The 19,390-nt window shown below is 45.7% G+C and overlaps 4 non-coding genes across 4 annotated transcripts; 2 read left to right on the forward strand and 2 right to left on the reverse strand.

Moving 5' to 3' along the window:
* The first annotated feature begins 15 nt into the window (after positions 1 to 15).
* LOC138233689 (U4 spliceosomal RNA) lies at positions 16 to 157 on the forward strand. Its single transcript, XR_011187618.1, has one exon. It is a non-coding gene; the product is annotated as a U4 spliceosomal RNA (small nuclear RNA).
* A 1,948-nt stretch (positions 158 to 2,105) lies between these two features.
* trnan-guu (transfer RNA asparagine (anticodon GUU)) lies at positions 2,106 to 2,179 on the reverse strand. The gene has a single exon. It is a non-coding gene; the product is annotated as a tRNA-Asn (tRNA).
* Positions 2,180 to 3,339: 1,160 nt separating this feature from the next.
* On the forward strand, positions 3,340 to 3,412 carry trnar-ucg (transfer RNA arginine (anticodon UCG)). The gene has a single exon. It is a non-coding gene; the product is annotated as a tRNA-Arg (tRNA).
* Positions 3,413 to 13,829: 10,417 nt separating this feature from the next.
* Positions 13,830 to 13,911, reverse strand: trnas-uga (transfer RNA serine (anticodon UGA)). The gene has a single exon. It is a non-coding gene; the product is annotated as a tRNA-Ser (tRNA).
* Between the last annotated feature and the right edge of the window lie 5,479 nt (positions 13,912 to 19,390).

A 19,390-nucleotide genomic window follows, 5' to 3' on the forward strand; every position in this document is an offset into this window, starting at 1 on the left:
TGCCTGGCAACCGTCAGCTTTGCGCAGTGGCAGTATCGTAGCCTGTGAGGTTTAGCCGAGGCGCGATTATTACTAGTTGAAAAATTTTCCCAATATCCCCCTTCCGCCGGTTTGCAATACAATCGGCGAAAGCAATTTTTGACAGTCTCGTCAGAGACTGAGCAAGGTGTTTAAAGACAGATTTTGTCATGGTGACATCATGATAGAAAGAAACAAGCTTGTTACGTTTCCACAGAAACGCTTTTTATCTCTTTCAGCGTTATGCAGAGAACAGCGTCTGTCGAGATCACTTTTGAGTCAGCGCGAAACGCCGTGTGCTGTCAGTTTGATTTCATATTGCTTGTAGCGGCGCCCGGCTTTTGTCTGTCAAACGTTAGGTTGCGCTTCTTCATGCTGCATCGTCGGCATGAGTGGAGCTTTATAAACGTCTGTACTTACTGCGCCCCATAAGAAATCGTTTGTCCCCGTTCAAAAGAGATTGTGCGATGTCCTGCAGCAAACCTTTGACAGTTTGAAAAGAGGAATTTATTCTGCTTCCTGTGCGTGCAGTAGTTACAAAGTTGAACGCCTTTACACGATCTGCTGCAGTTTTCAGTGGGCGGGCTTTGTCAAATGGCTTGGAAAAACGCACTGTGTTTCGGCTCGGGAAACATCATGAGCAGTGTCCTGCATGTTTTCTGTGTATAGCTGTCTTTTAACGCATACAGAATTCATTCGAAATCATTGATTTCTCCAATTAACAAGGGTCCCTTAAAGGATGAGTCAAAGTAACGTCTAATCGGATTAGTTTCCTTAGAGCTGGTTCAGAGTTTGCTCAAGAGTTTACCTTTCACAGATGCGCAAAGAAGAATGTTGGGGGTGCACGCTTCAAAGCTCCTTACAGCTGTAGGGAGTGATTCGAGACGATTCGTGGCGTGTGCTCGTTCCCATATACCGTACGCCCCGGGGTGCAGTGCTAGGATGACATACAATACCGCTTGGGCACGTAACGGCGTTATATGCAAGTGCGGGACGTGAGGGTTTTCGTTTGTTCGTTTTGTTTTGCTCTGCTTTGCTTTGTTTCGTGGTCAAGAGGCGTAAGGTAAGTCGTAATCCAGGGAGAACACTGGTGGCAAACAGTCCGAGGTGAGAGGCGAGGTCCAAAGTCGAAAAGGCAGAAGGGGAGTCCAATATCCAGAATAAACGAGGTAATGGAAAAACGCCAGGTAGAGCTCTCAAGGAGCAGACTCAATACCGAGCAGCGGGAAGCAGGTAAAGATGGTAAAAATAGCACTGCGTACCGCACGGTGGAGTGTGTGCAGGTGGGTAAACTCGTGCGGCAGCGTTTGTTAATAATCACCCACTGCTGGTGCTGATTAGATCGCTTATGAGTTGGTCTTAACTGCCTGGCGGTCATGACAAGCTCCTCTTTAAGCTGTGGTTTAGTTTTGCATTCATGTGTTTCTAGAGCAGTTATTTATGGGGGTGGGTGGGTCTTTCACAGAGGCTCAGGACAAATCCCCCACATGAAATTTTACTGTGTGCGTTCAGACAGTCACAGGTCAAGAGCCAGGCAGGAGGACAATGGACAGAAGAGCCAACGAACTAAAAATAAAAGAACGAATATGAAAAAGCCACCATCTTTTTCTTTTTGACATTTTCCGACTTTCATGCAAGCCAGGACAAAGTTGCTCGTAGCTACTTGTGGATTCAAATACTCTATCGAGTGCTTTGATGAGTTTTTGCAATTTGATTGTCGTCCTGTCAGCCTGTTTCTGTTTTTTTTTTCAATCTAGTGATGGAAAGTAAGAGGGAAATGATGGAGCAATCAATAACCGCTCCGGAAAAATGGCAGAAAGAAATGGCCCGTCACTAAGGACATTTGTGAAGCAGAGGAGTGACATCACCACAAAGGCGACTTATTCTGCTGATCGTTTTGGTGAATAATGATTGAGGTGCGTTAAGAGAAAGGTAGCTGCGTCAGCATGCTTAGGCTGCAAAGGATCAAGCAAAGGTTTACTCCATGCTGAAAAGAGAAGAAAAGAAGCACAACGTTTCGACTGTGGAGCCTTCTGCGCCATCTTCTTTAGCGGTGATGATGTTTACATTGGAAAAACGGAGACATGCGTCCCTGGGTGGGCTTGAACCACCAACCTTTCGGTTAACAGCCGAACGCGCTAACCGATTGCGCCACAGAGACTGACGGCCGCTTGTGCTCCCTACATTTGCAGGTTTATGGTCAAAGAAAACAATCACTTGCGCTTCTTGCAGCCGGCAATCTTTTTCCACTGACAACCAAGAAATGGATTTCATCTTTCACAAGCTGTATGGATTTCTTCAAAAACAAGTTATTCCAGAAAGGAAATGAATTCTTGCATTAAACTGAACCAAGCTGTACATGTTTGTCTGAAATGATACATTCGGCACAACAAGACACGGAGAGAGGCACCGCTGGTATTCAGACCCAGGATCGCCTGCTTACTAGGCGGGCACTTTAAGCCACTAGGGAACAGCGCCAGCGGAGCACCGCGCTTTTACAGACACTTGGACACATCTGTGTTCGGTGTGCACTTAACCTGCTCTCTGAGCCCGTTGCCTCCGTCCCATTTAATAGCAGAACTGACGCCAAGAGAAATGATGAGAAATGGCATTTATCGGGCACTTTTCATGTCCAAGCTGTGCATTCTTTGGCGACACCATTTTTTCTTTTGTTTAATTTCTATACTTATTCATAGAATAAAAACGATATGTCATGTACTGTAAGGGAAATGTCTGTTTTTTTTTAATGGGGAAAGCTAGCACCACTAAATGTTGTGTTTAGAAGAAGTGATTTAACATGACACGTGACCTAATTTACCGGAGCAAAAGCTCACCCAGCAAGCCCTGCTTTACTTCTACAGGAGAGAAGTATTGTAGAGTCTGCAAGATGTTCAGCTGGGTAGCTACGTCAGCATGCCTCGGCTGCAAAGGAACAAGCAATAGGTTTATTGCATGCTGAAAAGAGAAGAACGGAAACACAGCGTTTCGACTGTGAGGTCTTCTCACACCTGAAGAAGCCTCACACCTGTAAAAGGCTCCATGGTTTTCTTTCTTCTCTTTTCAACATGGAATACACCTATTGTCTGCAAGATGTGACAATTTCATGGTGTTTTGGAAGAAAACCTTTTTTCTTTGAATTCAAAATCAATCGGAATTTCAGCACGACACATCAACACTTTTTCTGTTTTAAGGAGATGATATTTTAAACCTGATAAAAATAGTAGGAAACGCAAGTTTCTTGCTGTGAAAATTTAGATGGGGAAGTGTACTACTAGTAGCAGTGTAGAGCTCTCTGTGGTGGAGTGCAAGCGCATGTTCTATGGGCCAGTGGCGTAATGGATAACGCGTCTGACTTCGGATCAGAAGATTGTGGGTTCGAGTCCTGCCTGGCTCGTGAGGCTTTTAAACCTCTCAGGTTCCTCGGTAACAGGTTGCCGTCATGTATATGAACTATAGAAAAGCATTTGCCACAACCCGTAAATTAGCACGCAAGTGCGGGCTAGTGAACACAGAACTGTATGGAGATCATCTCCAGCTCCGAGCTCAATTGCAATGAAAAAACATGCAGAACAGAACTGGAGAGCAGCTGAATTTGTGCTCGGTAGGGTGGGGAGGACTCAGCATTGCTATTGTTCTAATTGGCATGAACTGCAGGGGATCTGAATCAGAACATGTCAGTTAGTTCGATCATTGCGTTGTAGTGGAAATCTAATGAGTTAATTGATTCTTAAAAATGTAGAGAGCTTTGCAAAAAAATATATTGGTGCTTTTAGATAATATTTCAAGGATATAACTGCTATGCTACAGTATGTGCAGAATTTTAGAAAACAGTTCGTCAACAAAGTACACTGTTTGGGTTAGTTTAGAAGACAATGTACCAAAACAATATATGCTGTCTGGGTCATTAGAATTAGCTGAAAGTAACAGATAAACTTTGAATAACAAATCTAGTGTTTTTCTCTCGCTCTATGAGGTAATTTGTTTTCTTTTAGAGAAAGGGGAAGTTTTAGAAGGGACCAAGTGCTGAACTTTTTTTTACAGCGCAACGTCTTATAAAACCCTGTACTGCTTGTAACTAACTGAGTCTCTGATGCACTTTGCGAAGTGGCAGCAGGGCTCCCAATATTGCAATATTGAAATAAAGACCTTACTCAGGTGAGAACTCTCTCTTGTGGCTTCCTTGATAGTTAAATTTCCACGACAGTTTGGGGGCTCGTCCGGGATCACAAACCTGAACGCGGACGGCTGCTGAAACTCCATCCGGGCCCGGACAATTTTAGAAAATTGGACGAACCTCGGAGGATAAACTGTTTGTCCTTCCTGAGACGCGTCTGGAGAATTCACGGCTGTCTGACGTCAGTAAGTGATCCTTTTAACGAAATTTTGTTTTGAAACGATTTATAAGATTAATTTCTGCGGTTTTATAGCAGAGAAAGAGGAGGCCGGTGAGGGTGTTGTCACGCGGGCGGTTTGATGAGTCCGGGACTCATAAAGAACTTATCTTAACACAGACGTGTGGTTTTTGCTCTGCGGAGTAGTTAATGTGATAAGGTTCTAAAGTAAGGCACCGATCGGTAAAAATGGGAAATGAAAATTCGAAGACGAAAACAGGACCGAGCGGTCCAGCGAAGTACATGTACAGGGAATTTGGAGAAAGGGGAATAAAGTGTCTTCCGTTGTGGAGTAAGTTAGGTTTTCCAGAAAATGGTAGTTTTAGTACCAAGCAGATACAACAACTAGAAGAACAGTTAAAAGAAAAAGAGAAGAAGGGAAATAAGAAAGTCGATTGGAAGTGTTTTGAGTTGTGGAAAATTGAGGCGCAAGTTAGAGAAAGACAAAGTACGTCAGGCAATAGTGGAAAGAAAACTGAAACGCCCATGAATATAGTGGGAAGAGAATATGGGTTAATATACTGTCAACCTTTTTCCGACAATATGTCAGTATGGACAAATGAGAGATGGCCCCGTGTAGGTAGTTTTCAGCCATGGGCCATACAATTATTACACGAAATGACAGATTCACCTAACCCAGAGGGAGATCCCGGGTGGGATTTTAAATATATGTGCAGATGTGTATGTGTATGGGAGGAGTGTGCTAGGAAGCATGGATCAGGATGGGGTAAAAAACCTGAACAGATGATGTTGAGCACTACTAAAGTGTATCCCGAATTGGATTGTCTTGCAGTAGCTATTGCTCCTGAGACTACCCCTCCGTCGCCTCCACCATATGGGGAGGGCCGGCCGGCTTCTCCGTATAATAGGCGACGGGATGAGAAAAAGGGTGACGCGGAGGGGATGCTCTCGCCTTCCCGCACAAGGAGAGGAGTGCGGTATGGAGGGGGTCGCTCTGCAGATACTTCTGCCATTCCGCGTCCCCAGTCTATGGAGGAGGGAGAGGGGGTGCTCCACATGCCAATGATTGAATGTCCTAATCCCCGCACCGGTGAAAATGAGGAACCTACTGTCCTCGTTTATCGCCCATGGAAATTAAGTGAGTTGGCGGCAGTTATAGGGGAGCTGCCAAACCCCAAAACCAATGGGCGTAAGTACACAACAGCCCTGAGACGGCTAGTAGCACAAAGCAGACCCACGAGTGGAGAGCTAGAGACTGTTTTTATAAAAACTTTGAAGCTTGAGTATAGTGACGTAAGAGGAGAGGGTCAAGATGAGTTTAGCTCTGACCACCCATACAGCAGCGACGCTGGCAGTATCTATCAGACCCAGCTTAATGCCATATGTCGCAGAATAGAGGCTAAATATACGGGGAAAGTGGATTGGGTAGTGCTAAGACAATGTAACCAGAAACCTGAGGAAACCTGTAATGACTACTTGGAGAGATTGACTCCTCTCTTCAGTAATCTAAGTGGCCTGTCTGAACCCTCAGCAGGAGAGGCAGGATCAGTTTATGAAACCCAACTCACTAACCTTTTTGTAGAGGGACTGCTTCCAGAAATAAGTGGCATGGTAAAAGCTACCTGTATAGGCTGGGACACTGCCCGATTAGCAGAAGTATGTCGCCATGCTTATCATGCTGAAAGACAGCTCACAGACAAGAGAGAGCGAAAAGCCCGAAAGGATTATTATCAGCTTCACCAGCTGCAAATGGCTCAGTTACAATTTTACCAGGGTGACCAGAACAGAGGGAGAGGACAGCGCGCCCGGCGTGGCTGAAGAGGAAGAAGCAAAAGCCCGAGAGGGGACTTCCAGACTTGCTTCAAGTGTGGACAGACGGGACACTGGGCTCGTGACTGCCCTGAACACAACACAGCGAAACGGAGAAGCGGCGGCGACAACTGGGACCTACCACCACCACCTCCACCTGAGGTAACCGTGAGCTCACCCTGGCAGGAGGGAAAAAGGGATTGACGTTCATCGCAAGCTGAGGTAGGGCCTGAGGGCACCGAGACTTTTATCCTACCTGCCCTCTCTTCCCCTTCCCAGCTACCCAAGATCACTTTATACATAAATGGAGATCCTTATGAGTTTTTAGTGGATACTGGAGCCACGCATTCGTTACTCAGAGACAATATCTATAGATTCGACCCCTCCTCAAAATCCATTTTAACAATAGGGGTAACGGGTAATCCCACAAAGTCTTATTTTACTGCACCCCTGACAGTGGAATGCCAGCAGCATGGGTTTGGGCCTGGTAACCACTCCTTCCTCCTTTCCAAAGAGTGCCCTGTTAATCTGTGTGGCAGAGATTTGCTCTGCAAAATGGGCCTCACCATTGTCTGTTCAGAAAAAGGGCTTGAGCTAACCCGCAATGAAAATTGCTTGCCACGCACCATGTTAATGCAACACTCACCCACGGTCCCTGATTACTACTACAGCTGGGACTTAGTGCAGGATGAGGAACAAACACCACAGCTTCTTTTACAAGAAATAAAAAGACTGTGGTCAGGCCAAGGTGATTTTCAAGACGTGAACAATTTGCATTGTACAGCAAGGGTTAGTTTTGCAGGTCCAGATGAAGAATTTGAGGCAGCGTGGTCCAGGAATGGACAGTGTAGTGACAGGATAAAAAGCAATGGGTATTTAATTTCGACAGACTTTGCAGCGTTAGCTATTACCTTAACAGAGGAGCAGAAGACACTTTATCGAGCGGGAACGCACCCTCATGTTTCCCTTGCTAAAGCATCAGGTTTTCGCTGGCAGGACGTGGGCAGTTTTGTCCAACGGTGTGTTGAGAGCTGTTCGTGGTCAGCTCCAGACTGGAGGGGAGTTAAATATAATGCCACCCTCCAGGCCAGTTGGTGCCCATACTCAGCAATCCTTCAGACCTGGAGGACGGTGCATCTCACGGCTCCAGATGATCAGATGGGTGCATTGTTTGTGTCCACCTCTGTTGACACCTCCCATCCCGCACTAGAGGGGGTGCCCAGCTCCCTCTGGGCGGCTCACAAATATGATGTGGGATTAATGGAGGGGGCTTCCCCGCTCGAAGTAAAACCCAAGTCCACCTATAGGCCGAGTAAGCCCCAGTATCCGCTCAGGCCAGACGCTGAGGTTGGGCTTAAACCTGTGATCGAACAGCTGGTCGCCACAGGAATTTTGATTCCCTGCCCAACATCTCCCTGTAACACTCCGCTGTTCCCCGTGAAAAAGGCTGATGGGGAATCCTGGCGCCCTGTACAAGATTTAAGAGCAGTAAATGATGCCATATATGCTCGAGCTCCTGTTGTTCCAAATCCAACCACTATTTTGTCATCTATCCCCGGGGACTCAAAGGTTTTTTCTGTAATAGATTTGGCAAATGCATTTTTTAGTATCCCAGTACACTCTGAGTCCCAGTTCTGGTTTGCTTTCACGTTTCAAGGAAAAAAGTATACTTGGACTCGTATGCCTCAGGGGTATGCCGAGGCTCCTACTATATTTTCCTCTGCATTGCAGGACTGTCTCTCAGGGTTTGGGTTTAAAAACGGTAGTACACTAGTGCAATATGTTGATGATTTGTTAATTTGCTCTCCGAGTGAAAGCGCTTGCGTTCAGGATACTAAAGATCTTTTAAATTATCTTGCCAGTACTGGAAATAAAGTTTCACTATCAAAGCTGCAGCTTGTAAAAAAGAATGTACGATATTTAGGTCATGACATTTCTGAAAATTCACGCTCCATTGGCACAGAGCGAATAACTGCGATCCAAAAAATTCCAAAACCCCGCACCAAGAAGGAGATGATGTCCTTCTTAGGCTGCACAGGTTACTGTAGGGCGTGGATACCCGGGTATGCAAAACTAGCACAGCCATTGTCTGACATGGCACACACCTCAGGCCTGAATATGACTGACAGACTGACTTGGACTGAAGAAGCGGAAAACGCTTTTGTTGAACTCAAGACTGCACTGATGTCTGCCCCTGCTTTGGGCATTCCTGATATGACAAAGGGGTTCACTTTATGTGTTGACGAGAAGGCTGGTTTCTACAGTGCTGTCCTTTTACAGGAGCACGGAGACCGGCTTAAACCAGTTGCTTATTATTCTCAGCGACTGACCTCTGTAACCAGAGGCCTCCCAGCCTGTCTACGAGCTGTAGCAGCAGCAGCTGCAGCTGTCATGGCCTCTGCCTCTTTGGTTTGTTATCGTCCGCTGAAGCTTTTGGTTCCACATGCTGTGGCTTCTATCCTCCTTCAGAGTAAAACTTCACATTTCTCTTCCGCGTCTACTCTTCACTACCATCATGTCCTTTTATCTTTGCCACATGTTACTATCGAGCGATGCACAGTGTTAAACCCTGCAACCTTGTTGCCCACTCAGGACGAGGGGGAGCCACATGATTGCCTGGCGGCCATCACCTCTCAGGTAACGCCCAGGCAGGATCTCTCTTCTTCTCCCCTTCCTAACTCTGAGTTGCTTTTCTATGTTGATGGGTCAGCTCGTAAGGACCCGACTACTGGATTGAGTCATGTGGGGTATGCAGTGGTCTCCGACCACTCCACTGTCGAAGCTGCTAGCCTCCCTTCGCATTTATCTGCCCAGGCAGCTGAACTTTTGGCTTTAACAAGGGCCTGTGTCCTGGCAACCGGAAAGTCAGTTACTATTTACACTGATAGTAGATACGCTTTTGGGGTTGTGCATGACTTCGGTACTCTCTGGAAGAATAGGGGGTTTCTCACCTCACAGGGCATGCCGATCCAACACTCCCTCCTGGTAAGCAATTTGCTCGAGGCTATTTTGTTACCTAGCTCTATTGCTGTGTGCAAGTGTGCAGCACACACCCACTTGCCGGATGAGATTTCAAGAGGCAACTCCAGAGCCGATGCTGCAGCAAAGGCGGCTGCAGTATCCCCTTTTTCTTCTGCACTTTTACTTCCCCTTCTCAGCCCTGAGCCCGCAATGGCTTCACTATCTGACATGCAGGCCCTGGCCACTCCGGCTGAAAAGGCAGTCTGGAAAAAGTCAGGCTTGTTTTCTGATGGGGTCTGGCTAGGCCCAACGGGGAAACCATGTCTTCCCCGTCATTTCTTCCCCTACATTGCTAAAATGGCACATGGGCGAGACCATGTGTCGAAAGGAGGGATGGTAAGTATGGTAAGTATGCATTGGGACACGAGGGGATTCACAACTTTTGCAGAGAAATTTTGCAATAAATGTCTCATTTGTGCCCAAAACAATGTAGGACGAGGCACTAAAACTCAGGCCTCAGCGCACCTCGTCCCAGATGATCCGTTTGATCACCTTATGATGGATTTTATTGAATTAACACCATGTAACGGATATAAGTACTGCCTGGTAATCGTAGACATGTTTTCTAGATGGGTAGAAGTTTTTCCCTGTAAACACGCTGATGCTAAAAGTGTGGCTAAGCACTTGCTCCAAGATGTCATTCCCAGATGGGGAATTCCAGGAAAACTTAGTTCAGATAACGGTACCCACTTTGTGAACAATGTCATTGCCTTTCTCGCCAATCGCCTAGGCATTGATTTAAAACAGCATTGTTCGTACCACCCTCAGAGTAGTGGAGCAGTGGAACGTATAAATGGGACCATAAAGAATAAACTAACAAAAATGATGGCTGAGACAGGAATGAATTGGTTAACGTGCCTCCCATTGGTCTTGATGTATTTAAGGGCCAGGCCACATTCCACCATAGGACTCTCGCCACACGAGATTCTTACTGGACGCCACATGAGAATAGGGCTTCCAGAGGTAAAGGGGGAGGCCACAGACCTCACCCACTTAGACGAGTGTTTGGTAGCATATTGCCGGAAAATGTCTAAACTTGTTAGTGATATTCATAAACAGGTTAAAGCTGCGCTGCCTGCACCAGACCAGGACCTCTGCCACACCCTCCAGCCAGGAGACTGGATTCTGGTGAAAGACTTCAGGAGAAAGAAGTGGTGTTCACTCAGGTGGAGGGGACCGTACCAGGTGCTGCTGACCACTGCCACTGCTGTGAAAGTCGCGGAAAGGGTTCCCTGGATTCATGCTTCCCACTGCAAAAAGGTCACAAACGAACTGAGCAAAGTGCAGGAGTGATGTCTCCACAAGGACAGATGGGGACCTGCTTGGGACTGATGTGCACAGCTTTTTTTCTTCTTATGTGGCCTGTCACCACCGAGAAAGAAGAGGAATCTAAACGCGAAGCCTCTTTGTATACAAACTGGCTGAATGAAACTGATAATGAGGGGGATATGAGTAATTTGTGGTACAAATTTATAAATCATACTGTACAGTTAAAGAAATTTAATGCATCTTGTTATGTATGTGCTTTGATGCCTCATTCTACAGCCTCACCCATGCAACTTTTCCCCCGACCAGTTGATAGTCACATTTCTGAATGCATAAGTCTAGTGGCAGGATTTCCAAAGCCAGATCCTAGATCTTTTCCCACCTTCACCATAACGTATTTGACCTACTCAAAGGGGCATCCATATGCAGCCGGCCTGAAGATAAATAAGTCTACTACAGTAGCATTAGGCTTTGTTTCTCCCAGAGACCCAGCAGTGCATTTTGCTATTCACTTCAATGTTACCAGTAAAAAAGCAGAATGTCCTCCTTTGTGGGATTACCTAAAGAATCACATTACCTGGACTGATTCTCCTGTTAAAGTAGCAGTTTACCTGCCTTCTAAGGTTAATCACTCTTATTGCTATGAGAATAAAGGTCGTGGCCCCTCAGTAGGAATAACAGGAGGCTGTAGCGCCACGGTTACTAACCATACTTTATCTAATGGAACTATGGTTTTGATGGATTGGTATTGGCAATGTGGTGCAAAAGTTTATGATAGCCTTCCTCCCCAGTGGAGAGGAGTGTGTGCTCTAGTCACGCTCCACCACTCCATTCTCATTGTCCCAGTAAACTCTTACTTGTTAAATTCAATGAAGCCCCTTCAGAGGGAGTCAAGGGTTAAACGCGCTCTCAGTTGGGCTGACAGATATGGTCCAGATATTTCTAAAGTACCAGAAGACCATAGACTATTTACTGCAGCTGAAATGATTTTTTCCTCAGGACTGAGTATTCAGGCAGTAGCTAATGCCCGCTGGTTACAAATTACTCGCTATGAAATGTACTCGTTTATTAACATCACGTTAGAAGGCTTAGACGCTATCAAACAAGAATTAAGGGGAGTTAGATTAATGGCACTTCAGAACAGGTTCGTGCTGGATCTACAAAATGCAGCATCTGGAGGAGTCTGTGCTTTAATAGGAGACTCCTGTTGCACATTTATTCCAGCAAATGACAATGATTACGGAAATCTTACGCTTGCTATTCAACATTTGAAAGAACTGAGAGACAAGGTGGACAAAGAAAGAGGCATTAAAGATATACCTGCTTTTCTCTCTTGGTTAGAATCACTGTTTGGGCCGGGGGGAATGTTTTTTTTCAAGTTACTAACACCAATTATAGTAGCTGTGATACTTGTCTTCCTGTTTTTGTGTTGCTGTTCGACTTGTATTATTCCAATGCTTCGCAATATGATAATGAATATGTTTGCGCATCAGTATATTCTGATAAAAACGGAAGAATCTGAAGTATGGGAGCCTCCTGGGAGTCCATATGAAGAATCTAATTTTTAATCATTTTCAAGAATAAAAGGAGGGAATTGTAGTGGAAATCTAATGAGTTAATTGATTCTTAAAAATGTAGAGAGCTTTGCAAAAAAATATATTGGTGCTTTTAGATAATATTTCAAGGATATAACTGCTATGCTACAGTATGTGCAGAATTTTAGAAAACAGTTCGTCAACAAAGTACACTGTTTGGGTTAGTTTAGAAGACAATGTACCAAAACAATATATGCTGTCTGGGTCATTAGAATTAGCTGAAAGTAACAGATAAACTTTGAATAACAAATCTAGTGTTTTTCTCTCGCTCTATGAGGTAATTTGTTTTCTTTTAGAGAAAGGGGAAGTTTTAGAAGGGACCAAGTGCTGAACTTTTTTTTACAGCGCAACGTCTTATAAAACCCTGTACTGCTTGTAACTAACTGAGTCTCTGATGCACTTTGCGAAGTGGCAGCAGGGCTCCCAATATTGCAATATTGAAATAAAGACCTTACTCAGGTGAGAACTCTCTCTTGTGGCTTCCTTGATAGTTAAATTTCCACGACAGCGTCAATATGTAGGCCATGTTAATACAGAATTATTACTTTGTCTGTCTCGTCTTTGTATATAGCTGAATGTCCCTGACAATTTCATGTTAGTTTTTAAGAACAACATTGGTGCTAATATATACACATATAGCATATAAGGAACACGTAAAAGTTTAGTCCATGCTGAAAAGATAAGAAAACTGCCACAATGTTTCATCTTGGAATAAATCTTTACTTGTTGTTTTGCAGCCTACCCATTCTGACCTAACTCCTCCCTTGAAATTCCCTAACAGATAAGGGTACGTAACGGCTCATGCGATGCTCAGTTGCAATTTGTCCCAAAACAAACAAGAACAGCAGCTGAGGGTTTGAGTTTGAACATGCACTGTATTAAAGCAGCTTTTATTTCCATTGATAAATGCTAGATATTCCTACAGAGATTCTCCAGGTGAGTAAGCGATTCCTGTTTCTGTTTCTATTTCTGTTTCATATATATATACAGTATATATATATATGTTACATGTGTCTCTGCAATAGTATAAATGTGTTATACGCTATCAGGGGCTGCTTTTTTGTGCACCTCATCTACATCAAGGGTTTTTTTTTTCATTTATGTTTGTGGACCTTCACCATTTGAGGAAGTGAGTTAGATAATAAAGTTACAGGTATGGTGAGCAATGACTGACAAAGGCACGTACTGCGTATTCCTTACAGAAGTGTAAGCAATTTGTTCTAAAAAACACCGGCTAAAGTCCAAAATAATTTGCAATCTTATTACTTAAACAGAATTAACATCAATAAACTGTAAGGTGCTGGTACATGCGAGTAGATTTGATCTTCTATTAAACAAAAATGCAATTACAGCTCTAAAAAGGTCAACCTAGATTTCTGTAAAAGATCTGTTCAGGTCATCGCTGTTCCTCTGACCTTGTGAGTCTTTGGAATTTTAAAAGTGTATTTTGCTTGCCTTTCATGTGGTCTGTGTACAAGTCACTGTGGCGTATGCGGTCCTACACAGCCTTGCTATAGACGTGACGAGCCTCCGCTATGTTGCAATGGAGAACAGGTTCAGTACGGAGCTGCCGAGAAAATTCAGCTGGAAAGCTCGTTGCAGAAAAGCATCGGTATCTGTGTCCAGCGGCAAAGCGTCCTTCTTGGGTGCTGAAGAATCGATTTCACAGGCTGCGGGTCCAGGCGATTTAGAGTGTTAAAGGTCCCAGCGAAAACGAAATGGCGCTGGTCCTTTTACACGCACGCACGCAACCAAATGCAAAGGACGCCGTAGTCAGCAGGATTTGAACCTGCGCGGGGAGACCGCAACGGATTTCAAGTCCGTCACCTTAACCACTCGGCCACGACTACAGCGAGCGCCGCGGTCGCTGCCTTTTTGCTACAATCGAACAGGGAGTGCGAGGCGGCGGCGGCAGTGGAGGCAACTTTTTTCAAGTTCGCTCTCCGTTTAAGAAACCTTTTACGCCATACGTGCAAGCACACACACACACACCTCAGAGGACTTAAGGGTGGCTTCAAGTTGGAATGATAAAGTCTCCCCGTTCGGACATGAAAACAGAACGTTCTTAGACAGAAAGCAATCAACAACGGAGACATGTGGACGACGATTTTAGTCACTGCACTTTGAATAGCATTTTTGCTCCAGTTACAGGAGATGCACCAATGGCCCTTGACCTACGTTCTTACCAATGCCTTGAACATTCAAACAAAACAGCCCTCAAGTCCTGCGGTTTAATATAACGCTGTTACGTGTCGAGGCAGTATTTGACTCTGTCCTACCGTTGAGACACGGGGCGTATATGGAAACGAACACATGCTACGGATCGTCTCTAATCGGTCCCTACAGTTGGAAGGCTCCTTGAAGCGTGCACCCCCATCATTCATCTTTGCGCATCTGTGAAAGGTAGACTCTTGAGCAATGTTTGAGCCAGCTCTAAGGCAACTAGTGCTATTGGACAGAGACCTCTGGAAGATCCTAAGAGTCTCTTAACACCACTTCCAGCAGCAAGCTTAATTGTTCGCTGGAGGTCTCCCACCCAGGTACTGACCAGGCAAAGAATCACCACTACATTGAATGAGGAAGTTAATCCTGAAATCCAATTACATATCTCAAGGTAAGACAAATCCATAAGAACATGTCTTAGTATTACTTCGTTTACATTAGTATGGCACTGAGTTGGAGCTCCTCTTTAAGCTGTGGTTTAGTTTTGCATTCATGTGTTTCTAGAGCAGTTATTTATGGGGGTGGGTGGGTCTTTCACAGAGGCTCAGGACAAATCCCCTGCCTGAAAGTCTAATGTGTGCGTTCAGACAGTCACAGGTCAAGAGCCAGGCAGGAGGACAATGGACAGAAGAGCCAACGAACTAAAAATGAAAGAACAAATATGAAAAAGCCACCATCTTTTTCTTTTTGACATTTTCTGACTTTCATGCAAGCCAGGACAAAGTTGCTCGTAGCTACTTGTGGATTCAAATACTCTATTGAGTGCTTTGATGAGTTTTTGCAATTTGATTGTCGTCCTGTCAGCCTGTTTCTGTTTTTTTTTCAATCTAGGGATGGAAAGTATGAGGGAAATGATGGAGCAATCAATAACCGCTCCGGAAAAATGGCAGAAAGAAATGGTCCGTCACTAAGGACATTTGTGAAGCAGAGGAGTGACATCACCACAAAGGCGACACATTCTGCTGATGGTTTTGGTGAATAATGATTGAGGCGCGTTAAGAGAAAGGCAGCTGTGTCAGCATGCGTAGGCTGCAAAGGATCAAGCAAAGGTTTACTCTGTAGAGAAAACCGGTTCAGGGACGCCAAATATGTAATCATAGTGGCTCTCTGAAGGCACCAGTTCTGTAGGGTTTGGGCATTTACTGAGACAATTATTAATTGTAGCAGTAAATCACAAAGTTGATTCTTTTGGTGGCTTTAGAATCCAACCATGCGATATAACTCAAACAACGCGCACACACAGGTACTAATACACGAGGATACATTTATTAATACATAGAATATGCATATAAACCTAACAGATCTTATCGAGAGGGTTATCAGAATACAAAACATATATATTCAATCAGTTACAAAGAGTTATACATATCAAGAGGACATACGTTCAGTATATCATTCATTAAGACCGTTTCGTAAAGTGAACTTGGTTACAACTTCTACATTAGATACTCAAACAAGTACATAACTCTTAGGAATTAAATTGATATCAACAGGTTGGGATAGCAATTGAATTCTCGAGCTGTAATGCATTGAAGTTGAATACTCATCCAATCTTTGGGGATTCAGATCTCCTGCGGGCACAAAGGAACAGTTGCAGGCTGTTGCTGTCCAATCCGCGCTCTCTGGCTCGGTGCCAGGCTGTGCTGTGCGGCTTGCGACGGTGCGCTGCTGATGCTCACTGTTGGCTTTAACTAGCAAAGTTTGTGCACAGGAGAAAAGATGACTGTGGGTCCCAGCAAGTCAGGAAGAGGACCAGTTCGTTTATGATGAAGAGCTAGTTCTGAATAGTAATTCAGCTGTCCACAGTTCCGACCTGTTCACGAGGCCTGCTGCTGGTTACTCTCTGGCAACCTCCACTCTAGACTCTTAGAACAAAGGAAAGTTCTGGCACTCGGACACACTGGCCGTTCCGTGGTTGTCCGGGCTGAGTCTCAGGATGGTCAGGAGGCGCGCTGCGAGAATGTCCTGCCCTTGGGAGCCTTCTGCTCCTGGGCCGTCCTGCCCTGGAATTCTCCTTTGAATTCCCTTTAGAATCTGTCTGAATCTTGTTGAATCACTCAGGCTCTCTGTGTTGCCTGTTTTTACCTGGAGGAACTTCAGCTCATTGATTGGCTGAAAGTTCCATGGGCATCAGAGTCCCACGTGGGTTACTCGGCCCTACCAGTCCCTGATTGGTTGATCAAGGTGAGATATGAGTCACTTAGTCCTGACACTTAGTAATGCAGTCCAGATGTCCAACTCGCACTCCCTAGACAGATAGGCGCCAATGGGTGACCATTGATCATGATAGCCAGGCTTAGCTAAGTGCATCCCCCTTTGGGAGCTGTCCTTGGACCTTAAATCACCTTGCATGAATGGTTTCTCTGTGGCTGCACCACAGAGATGAACAGAGAAATGAGGCCTCATTTGGGAAGCTCAGAAACACTTAATTCTGCCTTATTATTAAGCCTCGCCGCTACATATCCCCCCTTTTTGAAGGTCACGAGGTCCTGAGGCGTTGTTGCCTTCAAAACAAAACAGAGTTAAGTGATGTCCCTTGCCATTAGAACATTAACCTTAAATGTCCACATTACTCCTCGAGAATTCATACCGGAACCAGCATTGGATACAAACAGGATGAATAACATCTGGAGTATGTATAAACACGGTAGGAGACACTATCTCAGTCTAGGAATTACACATCAGGAAGTTCACTGTCAATATCTGATACCTCTGTGGTAGATATTTGGGGAGAAGTCACTTCCTTTCTTTTGACATGCTACCTTTGACTCATTCATGCTACCCAGAGTACATCTTGATGTGAGACTACATCATTCAGAGTACACTGTCAGTCATGATCCAGCTACCTGGCAGTAGTGTTACAATAACAACAGTTCCTGTTCCCAGCCCCCCGATAAACCACAACACCTGTGTTGGGTATCTGCTAGGGTGATTTGGAGGTTTGTTCCATTAAAGCAAACTAACTACCTGTACCTCTTCAGGGCTTACTGTTTCTTGGATTTCTATCCAATTCAATAGTGTGGCACCTGAAGGCATCCAAGACCTCAAGTTTGGTCTTATATCGTCTGGTTCCAGACCGTACAGTGTTAAGTTACCATGCTGTACTATGGCCTCCTCGGGAAAACTATTGGTTAGGTAGCTGCATTGTGGTAGCTGTATCATGCCCGTCACAAGTCATAGTGTCAGTTAAATGTGGTGTGCTGACCAGCCATTTACTTCCCACCTGCTCTTCATGGGGTTCATTAACCTCCCTCTGCTCGTTAATAGCTTTACACCCTTCATTGGTGAATCTTTTAGACACAGCCAATGGATAGCTTTGGTAGCCATACCCATCTCAAGATTTGGAACCGAATTCAATCTTGGATTGCCTTCTGGGTGAGCTATGAGCGATGGGGTTAATGTCACACACTCCTCTACTGAGAAGAGTGGAATCAAGTGGGTTGGGATTTGTGCCGTGGTTAGACTGGCTACAGTGGCACTAAACTCCCTTAACAGGTCTTGTGTCAACATTCTGGCCTGTTGCACACAAGCATAAACCCACTGTATAACACCAACAATCATGTCCACTGTTTGGGGAATAAGGTTTAACCCTGTTGCATAGGAAGTTGCCTGTAGGGTTTTCCCTAAGCTTTCCAACTTTTGCTGCTGTTGATACAGTCTGTCACTACCCTCTGGCATCTCTGACACCTGCCTTCTTGGGGCAGTCAGGGTGAGAGTGCCAGTAGCACACAAACCTACCAGAAAAAGCAAACGTGCAACAGTGGCGGCAGCAATCAGTCCTCCCAAAAGTATTTTCGGGCGGCTGATCCCAGTCATCTCCTTCTGAGTGACTGTTGCCTTTCTAAGCTGGCACAGCGTGTAGATGGTGTCTTTCTCAGTATGCCCTGTGGCATCTTGGGCACCAACATCCTGGAAATCTGGGGAGATCTGACGCAGCGGCTGATGCTGCTCCTCCTTTTCCAGGGCATCTGCTTTTTCGATTTGTTCATGCCTGTGCTCTAGGAACCCTGCAGGGGGCGGTGCAGCGGTGGAGCATGCCTGACCCTTGGCTGAGTGGTCATCTGGAGCACCTGAGTGATCTGGGACTGTTACCCCATTCTCACTGTTCAGGTCCACCCTGCACACTTCCTGATTGAGGAATCCTTCTATCGGCATGTTTACAATCGTTCGCTGGGCTTGGGTGTAGGACACCTGCTCGCTCCCCCTTTCCCTCGCTAGGGGTTCAGGGAGCTGCCCCAGCACTGGGATAGCTAGTTCACTGTCTTTGAACTCACTATCACTCACCAGGCCCATGTCAGTGCAGGCGGGGATTCTGACACCTCTCTTTGCGATGTCCTGCACTGGCAGGTGGGTGACTTGACCATCCAGCTCCAGTCTGGCTGAACCACTGTTGGTCAGACTCAGACTGACAGACTGAGCTGGTGGCTGTAAGAAAACCGGCTCGGCTTTCATTCCCTGTCCCTTCTGGGGGACTGGGTGTGTTGGCAACCCTGCCGTTGAGGCAGGAACAATCAGGTCAGTCTCGCTCACTACCTGGTAGTTGTGAGAAATAATGTTACCTGACTGCAGGTTCCCTGGGTCAAAGCAGAGGGAATCGGCATCTGGGATCAGGTGTGTCCACAGCGCAGTAGTCTCAGCGTCCAGCTGAACCTCCTGTCTAACCTGTGAATGTTGCACTAGGGGCACCTGGCGGTGGCCCTGTGACAGCTGCTCAAGCAGATCCTCACTAATAGAGGACCTCTCAGGGCTAAGGGTGAGGGCTACATCACCAACCTGCTCTCCTGCCATCTGGATCCCTTCCACCACTGCAGGGTGGTGGTCCTGACCCCTCTTGGGTGCCAGGGTGCACAGGGAAAGCTCCTTTTCATCGCCAGGTGGGGAGATCTGCTCCTCTTTAGGGATGTAAAAGGTGTGTGCTTTACCTGGTGGATCAGGCGGCTGCTCGGAGCAGCGCTCCTGTGGCAGGGAGGCTGTTGGGACCTCAGCCGGGACAGGACTTCCCTGTATATCCGGGGAACAAGGAAATATTTTTATTTCTTGTCCAGAGGGAACAGAAGGAATCTCCGCATAGGCTTCTGTGTTCGGTGGGCACTGTGTGAGCACAGT

This window comes from Lepisosteus oculatus, unplaced genomic scaffold (genome assembly GCF_040954835.1).
Source record: "Lepisosteus oculatus isolate fLepOcu1 unplaced genomic scaffold, fLepOcu1.hap2 HAP2_SCAFFOLD_70, whole genome shotgun sequence".
Lineage (NCBI taxonomy): Eukaryota > Metazoa > Chordata > Actinopteri > Semionotiformes > Lepisosteidae > Lepisosteus > Lepisosteus oculatus.